This window comes from Rhinolophus sinicus, chromosome 1 (assembly GCF_057876585.1).
Source record: "Rhinolophus sinicus isolate RSI-liver-muscle chromosome 1, RSI-T2T, whole genome shotgun sequence".
Taxonomy (NCBI): Eukaryota; Metazoa; Chordata; class Mammalia; order Chiroptera; family Rhinolophidae; genus Rhinolophus; species Rhinolophus sinicus.
In genome coordinates, this window is record NC_142501.1 from 107,888,146 (window position 1) to 107,906,441 (window position 18,296).

The 18,296-nt window shown below is 40.2% G+C and overlaps 1 long non-coding RNA gene across 23 annotated transcripts in view; it reads right to left on the reverse strand.

The window, feature by feature from the left end:
- Positions 1–1,378: 1,378 nt before the first annotated feature.
- Positions 1,379–18,296, reverse strand: part of LOC148759182 (uncharacterized) — a 39,332-nt gene continuing 22,414 nt past the window's right edge. For 9 of the 23 annotated variants that reach the window (XR_016022954.1, XR_016022952.1, XR_016022949.1 and 6 more), the window contains 6 exons: positions 14,287–14,392; positions 11,281–13,448; positions 6,017–6,169; positions 4,855–4,915; positions 4,475–4,647; positions 1,388–3,528 (listed from right to left, as the gene is read on the reverse strand). This is a non-coding gene — a long non-coding RNA (uncharacterized LOC148759182). The other 14 variants (XR_016022955.1, XR_016022951.1, XR_016022945.1 and 11 more) reach the window with 13 other exon arrangements.

Here is an 18,296-nt window from a genome sequence, read left to right on the forward strand (position 1 = left end):
CCGGAAGTGCCCCTCGCCAAGCCACCACGTTTGGGGGTCCCCCGCGCAGACAAGGGCAGCCGAGCTCCGAGATCCTAGGTGGGAGCCGGCAGCAGTGAGACCCCGCGCACGTCCGGTCTGGGGAAATACTACTTCCTTACGTCTTGGAGAGCGCTTTGCGACTGTACACGTCTTCCTCCGTCCTGTCACATCGCCATCTGAGGTGCCACCTTGAGACCCAGAGCAGTCAAGCGATTCACACAGTTCAAACTCCAGTCTGAGTCTGCATCCCCGAAAGCTTCCCCGTCTCTTCCTCTTGGGGACACCAAGCTGGTGCCCCGAGCTCTTTCATCCGAAGGTCACTGAAGGAAGGCAGACTCCTCAAACCATGTGACCCTCTCACCCGCACGCTCGAACCTCCTCACTCTGTGCCCGGAGACCGCTCCAAATTGAACTCGCTGGACGCACTGCGGCTCGGAGGAATCCAAAACGTGGCTCCAGCCTCTCCTTGATTCTACCCCTGGGTCTCACATATCCAAGTCACCCCTTCTCGCTCCTTCAACACAATCTGGACGGTGGGGGGGGAGGGGGGGAATGGTCCCATCCCCAGCGGACTTACATAGCTGGAGATCCAACTCACGCGCCGTTCCTTCCCCTCGACCGACTCACTAGCTGGTGCACCGCGGAAGCGCTGAGCGCGGCGCAGCGGGCGCGCTCTGAGTGCGAATCCCTCTTCCAGCCAGCAAGCCTCCAGGCCAGCTGCGCGGCGGTGACTTGCAGGGGGCCGCCGTCTGCGCCTCTGCCACATGCGGTCCAGACCTGGCGGCCTCGCTGAGTCCCGCGGAGTGGGCAAATGATCGCTGCTCTAACCTCACCCACCCCCCACCGCCCCCGCTCCGGATGGACTTCTTGGCGGCTCCTATTCAGAGGGGGAACGGTTATTCCCTCTCCCCGAGCAGTGAGACATGAGCCATTGCGCTGTCTCCAGGCTTGTTTACCAGCTTTAAGTCATTATTATGCACAGAATGTTATTTCATCAAAATAAAAAAAACTGCAAAAGAACACCTAATCCCTAACTCGATGACGGTGTATACACTATGTTGCAATTCCTCCAAAGTAATTGAGTTTCTATTATATTTATGGTACTCAGACCCCTGGCTAACTTTGTCCACGTATACAGAAAACAGTGTGGAGGAGTTGAATTTTTTTTGTACCTATTGTGATGCAGAAATAAAATCAAGAAGCCAGAGTACACAATGGTTGCATTGTTATCACAGAGAATCTCAAAGTGGTCTATGGTGAAACTTCTCCATGTTCAGGAGCCTTCTACTTTTGTATTTTTCCATGTGACTTCTTAAAAGTTCCTTAGCTTTTTTTTTTTTTTTTTTTTTTGCATTCTCCCTCCATCCTCCTTTATCCAAGGACACTGATGAGGCAAATGAAAATTGGTTAGAAGACTCCCTGAAGCAATTAGAGCGGCCCCTTCATCCCACTCCAATACCTTCCAACTTGCACTTTTATTTCAGAACCAGACACTTTAGGGATATGGGTATCCAGATGTAGAAACCACCCTAAATCAATTAAAGATGAAGAAAAAAAAGATTCAACATTGTTAGCCAAGAAAAAAGCTCTGGTAAAAATTGTGAACGTTTTCAAAGTAAAGAAGGCATAATGTATTCCAACTCAGAGAAATTTAACCATGAAATCTCATGTTGACACAGGATTTCTCTATATATTGTAAACATGTACTAAAAATCTTGGCAAAAATAAGCCTTTGCTCACACCAATTGACTGTAACTGTTATTTCATACCCAAACTATGGTTAAACCATGAATTACATCACGTATAAAACACACCTACATATTTCAGCTGTGCCTTCAAAAGGACTTTGGAATTCTTGCATATGAATGAGGCTAAATCATATAAAATATTAAAATTATATTTGTTAATTGGAAAACATTTAGATGCTATTTCTATTTGCTTGATGAGACAGCACACATTAGGAGTAAAAAAATAACTGTTGAAACGTTTCTCTCATATTCTGTGTGTTCCTAAGTATTACTTCACAAAAATTAATGCAGAAGAGTCAAAACTTATGTGTACATTATTCATTTTATTTATGCTAAAAACATATGACTACTTAAGTCTTGGTGCAATAATCTTCACACCAAGAAAAATATTGATCAATTTGCTCATACTTATTCCATGTTTAAGTTATTTTTTCCCACTGAGAAAAGGAAATGCCCTAAAGATGATTGAACCATTATGCTTTTTTCATATAGGAAGTCTCTATTGAGATATTAGACATAACTTGCTTATCACAAAAGCAGAAAGGAGGGAAGCCCCCCACCCCAAAATGACCAAATATTTGAAGAATGTGTGCAGTCTTCTTTTTACTAGAGGCTTAACATCTAAAGGTGTTGTCTCTTAGGCCATGTAAGATAGTGTTTTCTATCACCTTTGTAAAGTCACTAAGAGCGAAGTTTAAAAATTCTACCTTATATTTGCACTCTTTCCCCTAACCCCAGCACTTGGCTCATGTATTGGGAGTCAAATGACCTCATCATGATTTCATCATTCATTTCCTGTGTGACCTGTGTAAGTCAAGTGACCTCTCTGAGCCATTCTTTTCTCCTGGGTAAAATGAGGGTATTGGGCTAGATTTTCTGTAAGATCCTTCCAAACGCTACACAGCGCTTATCAATCTACCTCACCCCAAAGCCACAGACTGCTTTCTATAATATTCTAACGCATCTCCACCAATTTTAAACAGCAAGAGTGTAAACTCTAGGGTCACGAATAGGAAAAAAATTGAAGTAAACAGGTCTGTAAGGGAAGGGCATAGGACCTTACCGCCCCACTGTCTCACCGCCCTGCAGTGAAGGCATTGTTCCAGTCATATTTCTGCCCCCATGACTCTTGTGTTTTTGTATTTACTGTATGGGTTTTGGTTGCCCATAAAAGTGTCAGGGCTGAGGTGAGACTACCTATGAGAGTCATTCTGAGAAAAGCAAGAGAAACCATCTGGGGTAATCCAGGTCACTGTTTCAACAGCGAAAGGGTACAAAATGAGTAATGAGGAGTAGTGGTCCACAAAGATGCCACCTGTCAGAGTACTTCCTCACACGTTTCTAGAAATTTCAGAAACTCACTACTGCTTGTTGTATAATTTGAAGGAGTTGCAGGCATCCTTGACAATAGGAGAGAAAAATCACAGTGCTCAGAGCCTATAAAAAATACGTGATGTCTGGACTCCCTACGACTTTTCTTTAAAGAGCGAAGCTGGGTTTTGTGAAAGTGCCCATTTGGGCTGATGGCTTCTTTCTCCACATAGGAAGGAGAACACTTGGACAAGTCATACCAGCTTCTGAGGCTACTTGTAGAGTCGGTGCCTAATACCACTTACATCACTTATGAGTCATATTTTATATGAAGCAGAATATTTCAGATCTTGCAGCCTCACTTCCAGCTCTTTTGAGAGGCAAGCAGGCTGAAGTCCAGGAGGTGAAATGACAGAGGTCTCAAGGATTGGCCTTTTATTCCTCCACTCTATAGACAGGAAAAAGGGGAGGGAGGTTTTATTTAGTACTTATTTTGTGCCAGACACTCTTTTAGGTGTTTTTACAAAATAGCCTTTAATATGTTCTAGTCTCTAGTATGCGTAATTTCTCTTTTCAATGGTTTTAAAATGTTTTAAACGTATGTCCCTTTCCATACAAAGCTGGATCCAGATCCAGTGTCACTAGAACATATACAAATGTCACATTTTTTGTCATGGAGTTGGAGTTATCTGGAATCATTTACATTCTCTATGACCAAGGGTACTTACTGACCCACACCCCCTCCCACAAAAACAGCACAGGTCAGGGATGTGGTTTATGGCCCTGAAACAGTTTTCCCTCTGTACGTTAACTGGCCTGAATGAGATTGAATTTGGCACTTTTCGAAAGTGTAAAGAGTCCCTTTGGACTTATAATATAAAATAGACTAAACAAATAAAAACAGGCAGCCCAAATCCCACATCAAAAAGTGGGGTTCATGTATAAGCAAGTGCCAATTTTGCTGCACACACCCGCTACCTTCATAAATACGCAACTATGGTATATAGGAAAGAAATGTCGGTGCCTGGATGCTATACAATCAAGCTGTATTGTACCTTCAAAATCCCCAACCCTTTTGTTTTCACTGTATAGGTCGCTTTAGATGATCTTACTACAGAATAAATTATTATCATGATAATAGTTAATAGACCTAGAAAGACTTGATTTGCAGTGCCATCTACTGGAAACCAATGTTGACATGCTTTCAGATTTTGTATATAGTGTTTTGTTTGTTTCTAGTACAGAGAATGTTGGGAATACAGATACCAGAGTTAAGGAAATAATTAGGTCCTTATTTTATTTGATTACAGATAATTATTTGGAAGCTCTGGTTTTAAATCAACTAAAATATATTCATATCAAATCATTCATCCTTTGAATAACAGAGTACTTACGTGTTTCTTTGAAAAATTAAATCTCTTCCATTTCTTAAAACGGGTCATTACAACTAGATTGTTAATCAAGCACTATAATTTTTTTCTTCTTCCTTTAAAGATTGATTTTTTACTCATAAATGCTTCTGAAATAGTTGATGAATTCTTGGAGGTCTTCATTTTAATTTTATACCCTGTGGGGAAGGGACTCAGAATTTTTCAAGGTTTCCCAAACCAATTTGTTGACAAGGCAAATGCTTTAAAAATTAGCTATATTAAGTTGGTGCAAAAGTAATTGCGGTTTTTGCAACTATTTTTCACCTTTTAAACCGCAATTACTTTCACACCAACCTAATAGATGAAAATTAACTAAGGATAAATAAAAACAAAACTCTGCTTACATTTATTCATTCAACAAATGTTTATCGCGGATTTCCTATGTGCCAGGCATTGTTCAAGGATCTGAAATACAGAGAACCAAACAGATAAACCTTTATACTCCATGGTACTTATTTTCATCAAGGACAGCTCAACAACAAACACATGAAAATATAACTTCATGGGGGAGGTTGGTACAATGGAAAAAAACAGCAGAGGAAGGTACAGAAAGTGACAATAAGAAGGTCAAGGGGGAATGACATTTTATGTGGGAGGCTCAGGGTAGCCCTCTCCTGTAAGGTGACATTTGAGTAGTCTAGAATGAGGGGAGTGGGTACCCCAAACAGGGAACAGTAAGTGCAAAGGCCCTGAGGTGGCCTGGGCTCCATTTCAAAGGAAAAATTAATTATGTAAACGTTCAATGATATTTAACAGCTTAAGTATAAGCTATGGAACTTTGTAACATCTGAATTAAGCAAGGAGAACCAGTGCTGCTGGATGAGAAACCATCCCCCTCACTCACCATCTTCTCCTATTATCTTTATCCTTCCTCCATGACTCAACAGTTTCATCTTCCTGAAAATACGAATAAAACATTCCAAAACAAGGATGTGGCTAGCAACTGATTTGTGTGGTATTAAAAGGCTGGAAGTATATACCAATGCTATATTACCTTTGTGAAATTCTGTCAATCTCTAAAAGTCTAACACATTTTAATGCCCAATTGGAAAAGCAGACCGTGGAAACAACCACCTGTTCCTGGACAAAATGTTTTAAATTTGCATGAGATGGGTAGTCACCAAATAATGCTACAGCCTCAAGTAATGGGAAAAGGTATTATAAGAAATGAGGAGACTTGGATTGAAATCCCAATGGTCTCCCTTAATGGATTCTTTCTAAGTCAGGGAATTTCTGAGTCTCAGATTTCCCAGCTGTAAAATGGGCATAATAACTTCTGATCTCACAGGATTGAGAGGAGTTAGGGAGCTACAATGTACCCAGTGACTAGTGCAGAGCTTTGACGACTCAGGTGCTAAAAAAAAAAAAAAAATTTTTTTCTTTGATCCTCATTTTTTGCTTAATAATAAACTAACTTTTCTAGCCCAAACCATGAGTCAAAGGAAATCACAGAAATAAACGCATTGTGAGGTGATGCTATGACCCAAGTCATTGTTGAGTTATTACCTGTTTGATTCCAGAAATTGTGGTAAGCACTATTTGTTTTCATATTTGCACTCTTGTTTCAAACTGCTTTGAGCTCTTAGAAAGAACAGAAGTACAAAGATTTAATGGATGGTGATATTTCTTGGGAATCTTTTGTTGGTGTGCCTTTAGCTACTAAAAAGAAAAAGAAAAGAAAATAAAGGAAATCTGTAAAACCAGAAGAGTCTTCAAAACAGACTATCTCCATCTTTTTTCTCGACTGTGGCATAAATCACAGTGTAAGAGCCAATATTTTTTGGTTTAAAAAAAATACCAGGTTTCTTGTCTCCATTCCACTTGTCAACTAAAAGAAAGCTTTTGACACATTTTTAGTCGTGAAAAAATACACATCTAAAGAGCAGAACCTGAATCTGACACTTACCACGGTAATTTGTACACAGAATGAGCTCAGTGAATGTTTGGGGAACTTGTGTGGGATTTGGCATTAACCTGAACGTAAACTATGGAGAGAATGTAAACTGCATCTCCATTTCCCCTTCTGTAACGTATTATGCATATGTTTTGGGAAAGATGGAGAGTCATTACATCTTTGTCACTATTTTAGCTTCTTAGAAGAAAAGGGACAATAAGAACTTTGGGTTTTGGAAAGCAAAGGTTGTTTACATCACATATGAGTGACTGACGTGCTCCACAAACCCAATCATTTGCACTCTTGGTGTTTATTTATTTTGTGTTTCGTCTTTCTGGAACAGGAGACATTCTGCTGAGTAGAAGCCCCAGCAACAATCTGCTGGTACTTTTATAATTCGAAAGCTATTTTTCTAAACTGAATGTTAGTGACAGAACAATGTGGGGATGCAGGGGACCTGCAGTGTGGATTGTACTTTTATAAAACTATCAATAACATGACTCTCAAACTAGAGAACCTTAGGAGTGGGAGTAAAGACTCCAACATCTTTCTCATAGCCAACTCTGCCCAATCACTTGCCAGCTTCCAAGAATGTTGCAGATTTGCACCATTCATATCGTTGGTGTTATTCTGTCTTGAGCCTCAGTCCTGGGCTCCTGGGAGAGATTTGGGGCTGCACTGGCCACTTCATCTCAATGCAACCCTGACTGTGTTGCTTTGAAAAGCACCGTGTCCACTTTGACTGGCGCTCTTAACAAGAGCACATAGTTCAGAGGCGTGGGCCTTCCTCCGCCCCAAAAATACCAAATGGATTTCTGTGTTTGCCCTAGAGAAGGCGATGAGAGTAAATTTTCACAGACATGTTCGTGTCTTTGGTGGTGGCATTCTTTAGCTTTCACCTGCGATTCCATGTAATGGTCCTAGGCCAGGAATTATAATGGTAAACAGGTCATGTGCAGTGCTGATGGAGAGAAAGACCAGAGGTGAACTTTACAGTTTATCATGGGAGTAGACACACTCATTTATTCACTGAGAAGGAAAGTATATCCTTAGACTACCAGTTTGGGGGTATAACCAGGGGACACATAAATGGTTCCAGCATTATTATGTGTATGCCCCTCAACTTTGTTCCCTCTGTTGCAAAAGTGTGAGTGTCTGGAGGTTAGGGATGGATGGAGGCTGTAACGGTTACTTTTATTACGTGTCAACTTGACTGGGCCACGGTGCCCAGGAATTTTGTTAAACATTACTCTGAGTGTTTCTGTGAATGTGTTTTGGATGAGCTTGACATTTAAATCGGTGGATTCTGAGTAAAGCAGATTATCCTCCAAAATGTGGATGGGCCTCCTCTAATCAGTTGATGGCCTTAGCAGAACAAAAGGCTGACCTCTCCCAAGCAAGGGGCAATTCTGCAATGGACAGCCTTTAGACTTGAACCTATGTCCTGGGTCTCCATTCTGCCTGCCCGCTCTGTAAGTCCTGGACTTACCAAACCTCTTTCTCTTCCGTAAGACTGTACATTTTTGGAGGGCAGAGTTGGTGTCATGCAATTTTTTGTCCTCCACATTGCATATATACAATCAAATTAATTAATTAAAATATTTTAATTATAATATTTATAATTCACCAAGATTTTACAAGTTATAAAGTTTTATTAATACTAAGGATTATCACGACTGCTAAAGAACAGTTGGTATACAGCAAGCAGGAAATGTGTATTTGCTTAAAAGAGAAATAAATGTGTATGGTCTGAAATAAGATTTAACAGTGTAATCTTGATCAACAGTCTTGGCAAATACTTACATTGTTCTTACTATGTGCCAAGTATACTTCTAAATACTTGACAGGCATTAAGTCACTTAATCTTCTTAACAGTCCAATGAAAAATGTCCCCTATTTCACAGCTAAGGGAAACAAGGCACAGAAAGAATAAGTAACTCACCCAAGATTGTCACATGGGCTCCAGGGGTGTCACTTATGTTAGTAAGCCAGTACTTTTCAACTAAGCCTCTTAAAGTATTTTATAGTAGATAAATAGAAATAAACCCAATGCTTTAATAAGGCACTTAAACAGTGTTGTTTGCTGTTATGCCTAAGGTAAATATCTGTTTCTCTGATGGAGCTGAGAACTCTGACTCTCACAGCCTCTTGCTCTCACATGGAGACCACACTCCCTCACCTGAAAAGTGTCTAAGAATTGCCTCATTTGCAGGTGAAGGTGACAGTCCAAGAAACTGAAAGGAAACATAGCGAATATTTGTCATTTAATGGGGTGTTAATTGAGTATTCAAAGCACATTATAAGGTATCCGAAGGGTAAGTAGCTGGACAGTGAGGTCATTGGGTCTTAAACGTAGGGGAGTTGAATTTAGTCTTTTCCCAGCCTGTGGTTTTCATTAAAACTTGACTCCATGCAGTATCGGAGAGAGACTCCAAAGAGAAACTATAAACAATTCAAACTAAAATGTATATTGGACCTTTTTCAGGGTGCTAAAAGAAGGCAAGACACTAAGTGTCGTAAACGTAGCAGTCAATTCAAGCAACGTGACAATGAAAACAGGAATCCTTGGGTCATCTAAAGAAATATCTTACAGAGATGAAGGGAAGCATGTGAATTATCATCACTACCCAACACATGGCCCTTGCGTCAGCATCGCGGGCATCACTTTGGAACTGGTTAGAAGCGTAGCCACTCGGGCCCCACCCCAGAAGCCTCCTGAACTCAAACCCAAATTTTAACAAGACTTTCCGATGATTCAAATGCACATTATAGTGTAAGAAACACTGATCTAGTTTAATCCCATTGTTTTACAGATGAAAAATCTGAGTGCTACAAAGCAGCCACTCATATGATTAAGGCTTGATATATGTATTCCAGATTAAAATCCAAGTAGGAAAATAGAAAGGGACTACTACAAAATTGTTTTACACATTGAATTGTAAACTGACAGCTATGCTTATTACAATTTTTAAGGTCATAATTGGGAGTTACAGGTGATGCTGAAATAACTTCAGTTTTTATGTAACCGGTTGAACTCCATCAGCATTATACTTATGGAAATACAAATTCTTACCATTTTTTTGGTAAAATGTATTTCCTCAGTGAGGGTGATTTTCCTAACATCAGTTTTTTTTCTCCCCAGTCCTTAGGTGCAACTGCAAAAAAATTTTTTTTAGAATGTCTTCTCTATGTATAATTACTGCTATATTTAAAATGTAATCCTCTTCTAAAAATATAAATGTTAAATGCAACATCTTAGCTGTACACTGTGATTACCCATCATTTCAATTGCTCAGTTGATTTTCAAACAGTATCAAAAATCAGCTAGGTATTTATTGGAATATTTTTCTCTTTTCCTTTTGGAGGAAAGAACCATTTATATTTTCATCCATGGGAGAGATAGAGCAATTATAGATTACTTAAACATGGTCTCAATTCTAACTTCTTGGGAGGAGTTAATGATTAGTTAGTATTTAAAAGCAGATTAAAAAAGTGAAATAGCTTCCCTCATGCTTAGAGATAGTAATAGGGCACATTAGTTGGTCTGAAAAAAATGGTGGACATCTGTCTTAGTTCAGGGGCTATAACAAAAATGCCACAGACTGTGTGGCTTTAACATTTATTTCTCAGAGTTTTGGGAGCTAGAAATCTAAGATCAGGGTGCCAGCAGATCCAGTGTCTGCTGAGGGCCCCTCTGTGGTTTGTAGAAAGTCCCGTTTTCCTTGCTTCCTCACATGATCCAGAGGGAGCAGAAAGAGTGATAGCAAGCTAATCCCATTCGTAGAGGCTCCTGCCTCATGACCTAATCACCTCCCAAAGACCCCACCTCCTAATACCATCATTTTGGGGGGGTAGGGTTTCAACATGTGAATTTGGGGGGGGTCACAAACATTTAGTATAGAACAACATCCAACTCTTTGTGTAAGAGAATCTTGTTGGATTTGTTCACATCACATGATAGCATGTATCCATCTTTTCGCAACACATTTCCTTCTGTGCAAAAGATTCAACTGGGACGTTTTAACTCTTACTACGTACCCAGCACTGTAATGGGGGCTCCCACTTCCTTTATCACGCTGACTCTTCGGTCTGGGCTTACCTCTGACATTGGCTATGAGTTTTTCACGTTTCTAAAATTGATTATCCTCATCTGGGAATTATTACAAAGAAACTTTTTTTTCCCTCACTCAAGTGACTTATGGTTTGAGAATTCCTAGTGTCCTGTGGCTGAAAAATGACCAGCACTACTGGGAAACAATGCAAGACCTGAGGCACTTCTAGAACCACCTGGAGATCACAGTTTTCCTGGTAGCTCACTCGGCAGGTGTCTGAGATGGGCACCGTGGTGGAAATTACCATCAGAGCTGGAATCATCATCCAGGGGCTAAACTCTCAAGGTCCTCTTCAGAAAGAACCCTTTGGCTTCAGGTACTGGCACCTTGACAAAATGTAAGTATGGGTTATTTCCCAATACTGTGCGAGAGTTTGATGCTTCCTGCACCCAATGGAATGGGTACTGATAAAAAATGCCGAGCCTTCTTGCCAGTGCGAATTCACAAGCACAAACTGAAGTGAAGGGACAGAAATTCCATTTAAACGGAAGTTAAGGAGACAGCCATATGCAGAATGTTCCTCTTACGGCCCTTTACCCTTCTCCTCCCCAACTAAAGGCAGGGAGGCAAGAAGGGAAAGAGTGATGGAGAGAAGAATGCAACCTAGACTCCTCAACTACCTGGCTCTTCAGGTCTATAGGGAAGGGTGGAAAGGGTTATCTGACTCAATAATGGAGCATCAATTATGGTGTATACAAGAGGCATCAGAAGCTGAAGTAAACAGGAGTCATGAAAAGGTTTGGGGGGATTACCAGTAGCCTTACCTTTAGTTGTGATTGAACTGATTTCGTTTTATTCAGTCTTCTGGATCATATTTGATTTATAGTTTTACAATACGAGTCTCAGTAGTCTTGCCAATGACAGGAGGCCTAATTCCTCAAAGGCTTCATCAAACTCCTTTTTGAATATATCTTCCATCGCTGTTACTATCATACGTCTGGTGATATATGTCTTTCTGAAGATATTTATAATCCCTCTGGTAATTTTTTTTATTCTTCAATAACTTGCACAGTGTTTGAAATCTACAGTCTTTGCTCTTTTATCTCATAAGGCATAAGATTTTCCTTCATGAAGAGTTCTTTCATAAAGAGATCTTAAAGTTCTTTATAGACGTTAATTAATTATCTACCAGGACGTTATTCTCCTTGTTTTGCATCCTTGGGAAACTGAGGCAGAAAGGGACGTGATGTACTGAAGTCATGTAAAAACTTGACACTAGAGCTTGAATTATTACCCTGCAGATAAAGTCTCGGTGTTCTCTCCAGAAGGAAATTGTGTTTTGAACTTAAGATAAACAACAATGATCAAAAAAAGCAAAGCATGCAGTAGAAGAAACCTGCGTCATTTCATCTCACTGACATAGAAACCTGAAAACTTATTCTTAATGAAGATTTAGCCGCTAAGACTTAGTGTGAAACTCATATTACAAGATTTTATTACCATACACATATATACACACAGCAGGACTTTTAGTGCCCTACTCCGAAGTGTTATTTGAAATCATTAAAACTAAACTGCACCTGTCAAAATAAATCAACCAATACATTTAATGATTCTGAATCCATGACCCTCTATCTTTTCTAGACGCTCATTAATTCCTAATATTCTTTCCCATCGTTAGTGTTCAATTTCCAAGTACTCCTGTCCTATAAATATAGTGTATTAAAATGCAATTGGGTTTTTAATGCACGATTCTGTCTGTGGATTCATCTGGGTTGAGCTTTGTCACACAGTATGCGCTTACAGTGCAGCTATGTGGTTTTTCCTCCTATAAAATGTTTTTACAGCTTTACGCTTAAAAGCCAATCCAGCTGACAAATCTTGGCTGTTGCCTTTCCTTACGTCTGTTTGATTTAACGTGTTTCTGCTTAACAATGGAGCTTCCTGATGCTGTCAAAATAAGTGAGGTACAAATGCCTGGCTAGAAATGACTGTTTTTAAAAAGGGAGATTAAGTAAACAAGCCATTCCTGCTGGTAAAATAATTGATTATGTTGCTGACTATGTAATATTATGTTTAGCCAGAACTCCCAAGGGACATTTTATGACATTAGCATAAACAAAGAGTGAACCGAAGAACTGGAGGCAGCAGGACTCCAAGAAGGCAGCAGAGCAAGAGGCTGCAGAGGTTTGTTTCTGAAGAGAACAAATGCTTTCGTTGTTGAGGTAACCAACAGATTGCATGAAAACACACAGGCTTGAGTGTTCCAAGTTTCCCCATGCCATATTAAAAAAAGGGACCTAAGTGTTTTATAAATAACTCGACCAGTTCTCTAATGAAGAATGCAATTAAGAAAATGATTTGGTTAATACAGTTGAAAATCCTGAATTTAGGAATTTGACTGGTTTTAGTCTTTCCTTTGCTTCAGAACAGACCAGTTTTATTTCCACATTCTGGTTACACGCAGGAAAAATCTATTAACCTATTTTCCATGGCCTCCTTCAGCAGGAGTGTCAGAAAGAGAAATTGACCCATTCTCCAAGGCTCCCTTGCTGAGTTAGGCATAAAATACACCGAGCTAGCCACTACATGGTATTACACTTACACCTGCGTGATCTGAGATGATTCTGTAATTTTCTGAGCATGGGTTTTCATTCAGGCATTAGGACACATTTATTTCTCCCACTGTGTTGGATTTGGAAAGAAGGAAAGGAGGAAGCAAACACGTGTTAAAAATCTATGTCTTCCTTTGCTATTTGTGACAGCTAGAAGTTTCCACAAGCTTTCTTTCCTTGAATTTTCCCACTTACCATGTGATGTAGTTATTATCTGCATTCGTACGTGGAAGAAACCAGGACTGAGTGAGGTCTCGTAATTCACTCAAGGCCACACAGTTAGTAAAAGGCATTGCCAGGTGAACTTGAGCTTCCTTGGTGGCAAAGCCCTGGGTCATTTCTGAGCTTCTGTGCCCACACACTTCTTTCCTCAGCACCTGTGTGGGAAGGAGGTGGGAAGGAAGGCTGAAAAATGGCGTGCCCAACAACGGCCAGAGCCAGCCTGCTCTGAGCCAGCGGTCCTCTGCCCCCGTCATGCTATTCCCTCCACATTCTGTCCAGACTGTTATCTGATATGTATTGGCAGCACTACATCCACCCCAATTCCTCCCATTTTCAGGGGGAAGAGCTGGCTGAATAAAAGTATCAAGAGACTTGTCTCTATTTAAGGGCCAAGTTGATTAACTTGAAAATAGAAATGCGGGTTTAAGGGTTGGGATGATGATAATAGTGGATAAAGATATTGATTCTAATTGTTTTGTTTTTCAAATAACCAACTTTTAGCTTTTTAATGCAAGAATAAATGAAAGTCAAACATTTTTTCCCTAGTCTTTATTGCTAGTATATTGTGATCCATTCTAATATTTGCCAATAGAAGCGTTTTCTCCCTTAAACTATAACATCATAACCACCTCCATGAGTGGGATCATATCCATATAAGCTACTTTCTCCACACCCATCGTGGCCCCAAGCATATAGGAAGAGTTGATGAGGTAGAAACCACGGGCCAGAATTATCATAGAGGATTCAACCAGTATATCTTGTTTCCTGTATTCTGTAGGGTAGAGTTATAACAGCATGAATTTTGGAACCAGAGAGACTTGTATTTATATGTCAATTAAGTAATTAGTCAAATACATGAATTCAAAATTCAAATTCTGGCTCCAAAATTAGCTATGCTGCCTTGAGCTTCATTTAAAAAGCAAAACAAAACAAAACAAAAATCTCTTCTGTACTTCTGTTCCTCATCTACAAAACAGGGAGAGTATTTCCCACCTTATTGAGTTGTGAAGGTGTCATCCAGGTCATGATTTCAAGGCTGAGAAAGAAGAGGCACAGTGGGACCTGCAGGACAGTTCCTCGCGAGGAGAGGTAGATCGGGCTGGAGTGTGGGAGGTGAGAAGGGAGGCAGGTAAATTCAGGAGCAGAATTCCGGATGAGGGAAGGGTGGGGTGGACAATCTGAGAAGAGCCAAATGTGTAGCTGGGAAAACAACAACGTGTATCACCTTCACATGGGCTACACATGCTTCAATAGATGAGCGTAACTAGAGAAACAAGGAAAGAATGGGGTACAGTATTGCTGGGACCGGTGCAGTGTTTCTAAAGGGATGTCGGCAGACTCTAGGTGGTTGGGAGAATTAAATGAGATAATGTAAAGGAACCTGACCTGAGGCTTTATAGTAGATTTCCAGTTCTTCCTTCTATTTTTTCTTCCCTTCACGTAACCATGAAATAGAATCAACTGCCCCTAAGGCTGCTAAAAGTTCATCTGACCCAACCGCAGCGTTTTCAAACGATGAGTCATTAAGTCAGAGATATTTCTAAAGGGGGATACTCTAAATCCAAACATCCACCAGATGTCCCTTCTATTCCAAACGAGTTGATGTTTATTTGTGCACATTTTGAATTTTTTAAGCGATCTCATGAATAATGATTTAATCAAGGAAAAAAATCAAAGTTCAGTTAACTTTTTTGAATAAGGAAGCCTACCATTTAAGAAAATGGATATGTAAATGATTTTAAATCTCGACCACATTTTCTGAAGTTCAACTTACATCACAAACAAACAGAATTAAGTTTTACGATTGAAGTTGACACAAACAGTATTTTTTGCCCTATTTTTAACTTAATGCAATCATTCATTCAACGTCATATGAGGTTGGACAATTAAGTTCACGAACTCATCCTAGAAAAAGTGCTACACACCTCATTGCTGAATATCACTATGGTCACCTTCGAAGTACTCCTCTTGGGAAGCTCTGCACTGACGCCAGCACCTAGTCCACCCTTCAAAGCAATTTTGGAACTCTTTCTGGAATGGCAATCAGAGCTGTCGTCGTATTACCCTTGATGTCCTGAATATCATCAAAATGTCTTCCTTACAATATTTCCTTTATCTTTGCGTAAAGAAAGAAGTCATTGGGGGCCAGATCAGGTGAGTAGGGAGGGTGTTCCGATATAGTTATTTGTTTACTGGCTAAAAACTCCCTCACAGACAGTGCTGTGTGAGCTGGTGCATTGTCGTGATGCAAGAGCCATGAATTGTTGGTGAAAACTTCAAGTCATACAACTTTTTCACGTAGCCCTTTCAGCACTTCCAAATAGTAAACTTAGTTAACTGTCCAGTTGGTACAAATTCATAATGAATAATCCCTCTGATGTCAAAAATGGTTAGCAACATCGGTGCAACAAGTTCGCGAACTTAATTGTCAGACCTCATACGATAGGCCTTCTGCCATTGATTTATCCCTGTCTTCCTCTAGTACTGTAAACTACTCAAGACCACAGAGTTTTCCTCTTAGAAGGTAGCATCTTGTTTCCTTTATTTAATCACCAATAAATGGTTCTCATGTGGATGAATCTCTTCTGTTGCTCTAGGCAAAGGGAAACCTGTGGGGCAGCTCTACTGTGTCACTGCAAAGGGCTCCAGAACGCCTGTAGGTGGCCCCAAGAGAAGCCTGAGACAGGAAAGGTGGGAAATGACCAGATATTCATGGCATGAACTCCATTCTTTCCAAACCCAACACACACATCTGAGGCATTAGAGATGGACAACCCTGGGTCCCAAGGGCATTCTGAAACATACCAGCAACTTACTTCACTTAGCTAGTTTTATCATTTGTGACGGAGAGATAATAATGATAATTGTATAGAATTTTGTAAGGATTAATTAAGATAGCACATAAAAGTGTCCGTCACACAATAGTCACCTTATAACTGTTGAGTGCAGACAGAACAGCTAATATTTATGAAGTATTTAATATACTCCAGGCACGGCAATAAGCACTTTACGGGTATTATCCTTTCTGTTCCTCGTAACAACCCTAAGAACTAGGTATTATTGTACTCATTTTACTGATGAGGAGACGGAAGTGTAGAGCTTACATGACTTATTCCGGGTCCCACAGATGGTACGTGGTAAACGGAGGATGCAAATTCCAGTTTGTGTAAGTCCACTCCATTTTAGTTAACTATATCAGAAGTAAACCCATGGGAAACATGAGACTTGTAAATGGTTTGGAGCTTCACAGAGAAAGCTGCCTTATGATTATTATTAATAAAGCAGTAAATATTTTTATATATGAGCAAAATGACATTAATGTGAATTATGAAAGCCATTGGGGTTTATCAGAATCTATTTTTCTGGAACCTATTAATTCCAATTTTACTAAGCTCTAAGTATTAAAATAAGGTCATGTGAGTACAGTGGACTCGATCCAGAAAGGCAGAGGTGGCTTAGAGAGCAGGTTATAAACCTGGGGCAAATGCCAGGACATAGTTGGGACTGTAATCTCTATTTGGATTTATCAACCATTGGATTATTTGGATTATTAACCCATTGACTATCATCCAAAACCATGTAATACTTGCACGCAGCACAAGAATTCAATCCCCGACTAGCTTTTGAGTTGTTATTGTCAAGTTGTTTCTAGAGAAATTATACTTAATTATAAGAGTAATGTGGTGGGTGTTTTTTGGTGTATTTTTTAAAGGAAAAACCATCCAAGCTAACTGAATGCGGCCTGTTACTATTGCAAACCAAGAGGGAAACATCATAGCAAATAGAAGAGGGAAAACTTTCTATGAAAAATGTGACATTTAATGAGATGAAAGTGGAATGAATGTGATGAAAAGCAGCCCAAGCTAAGGGACTGGGAAGGAGAGTGTTTCCTTTTTGCGGGTGTTTAAAGGCGTTAAGTAGTGTTATCATTAATTGTGTTCCTGGAATGTACTGGCTACTGGGGCCTGATGTCCACCTTAGGCGGCATCTCGCTCTAGAGCAATTGAAAGATAATAAGAGGAAAATGAGTAATGAATCCTTTTTATTGTGCACCGTAAATGGCCTCCATTGAGACAGTCTGTGTTTAGACTGGTAATAAAAATGAGTGATGAAGGCAGGCGTTTAACATGGGAATTGGTTCAAGCAAGGAACATATTTTCTATTTAAAAAGAAAAAAAAAAAGAAACTCACAAATAATTTAGGTTATGGAGAAATTCCTTGCTTGGAAACTTTCTGCAACTACTGTCGAGTTTTTATAAGCCTTGGCAAGGTGTGTGTGTGTGTGTGTGTGTGTTTTACTTTTTGTGGCTTGAAACATTGGCAAGCACTATACGAGTAGCTGGGGAATACAGGACTTTGTTAATATGTCAGTATGTAGAGCTTTGCCTCTCCATTGGGTAAACACAGGAGCTTTAGGAAGAATGACGTTCATAAAACATGTGGCACTTTTTAGGTATCAAGGACACTGCTAACGTGGGTACCTGTTATTCAGATATTCACACGGTAGCCTTATGCGGACCCTGAAATCATGAATCCAAAAATGTGTCAGCTCTTCCTTCTTCTTTGCACTCCCCCAAAAGAAAATAAGTCTGCTCCACTACGCTCTTACCATCATGGTGTATGTAAGTACTGGGATCTGAACATTGGAATAGCTCATTTTTGGAGAACTTATGTGTTTGGCACCCAGAGCACAATCCTTACAGTTGCCCAGCAAGGTGGGGACGTCTATGCTCATTTGGGGGATCAGAAAATTAAAGCTCAGTGAAGTGCAATGACTTGCCCACTAACAGGTGACAGAGCCTGGACTTTCAAGCCCAGCTGGATGGACGCAGCAGCCCGTGTTCTCCCACGGGCTGCACTGCCTGTCAGAGCGGTGTGCTGCCCGAGCTAGGACAGCACATGGCAGTCGCCTAAGTCAAAACACCCACAGGAACAGTCAAGAATCGCCCCTAGACACACGAGCTGTGTCGCTATCTAAGCAACAGCTGGAAGTGGAGATGACT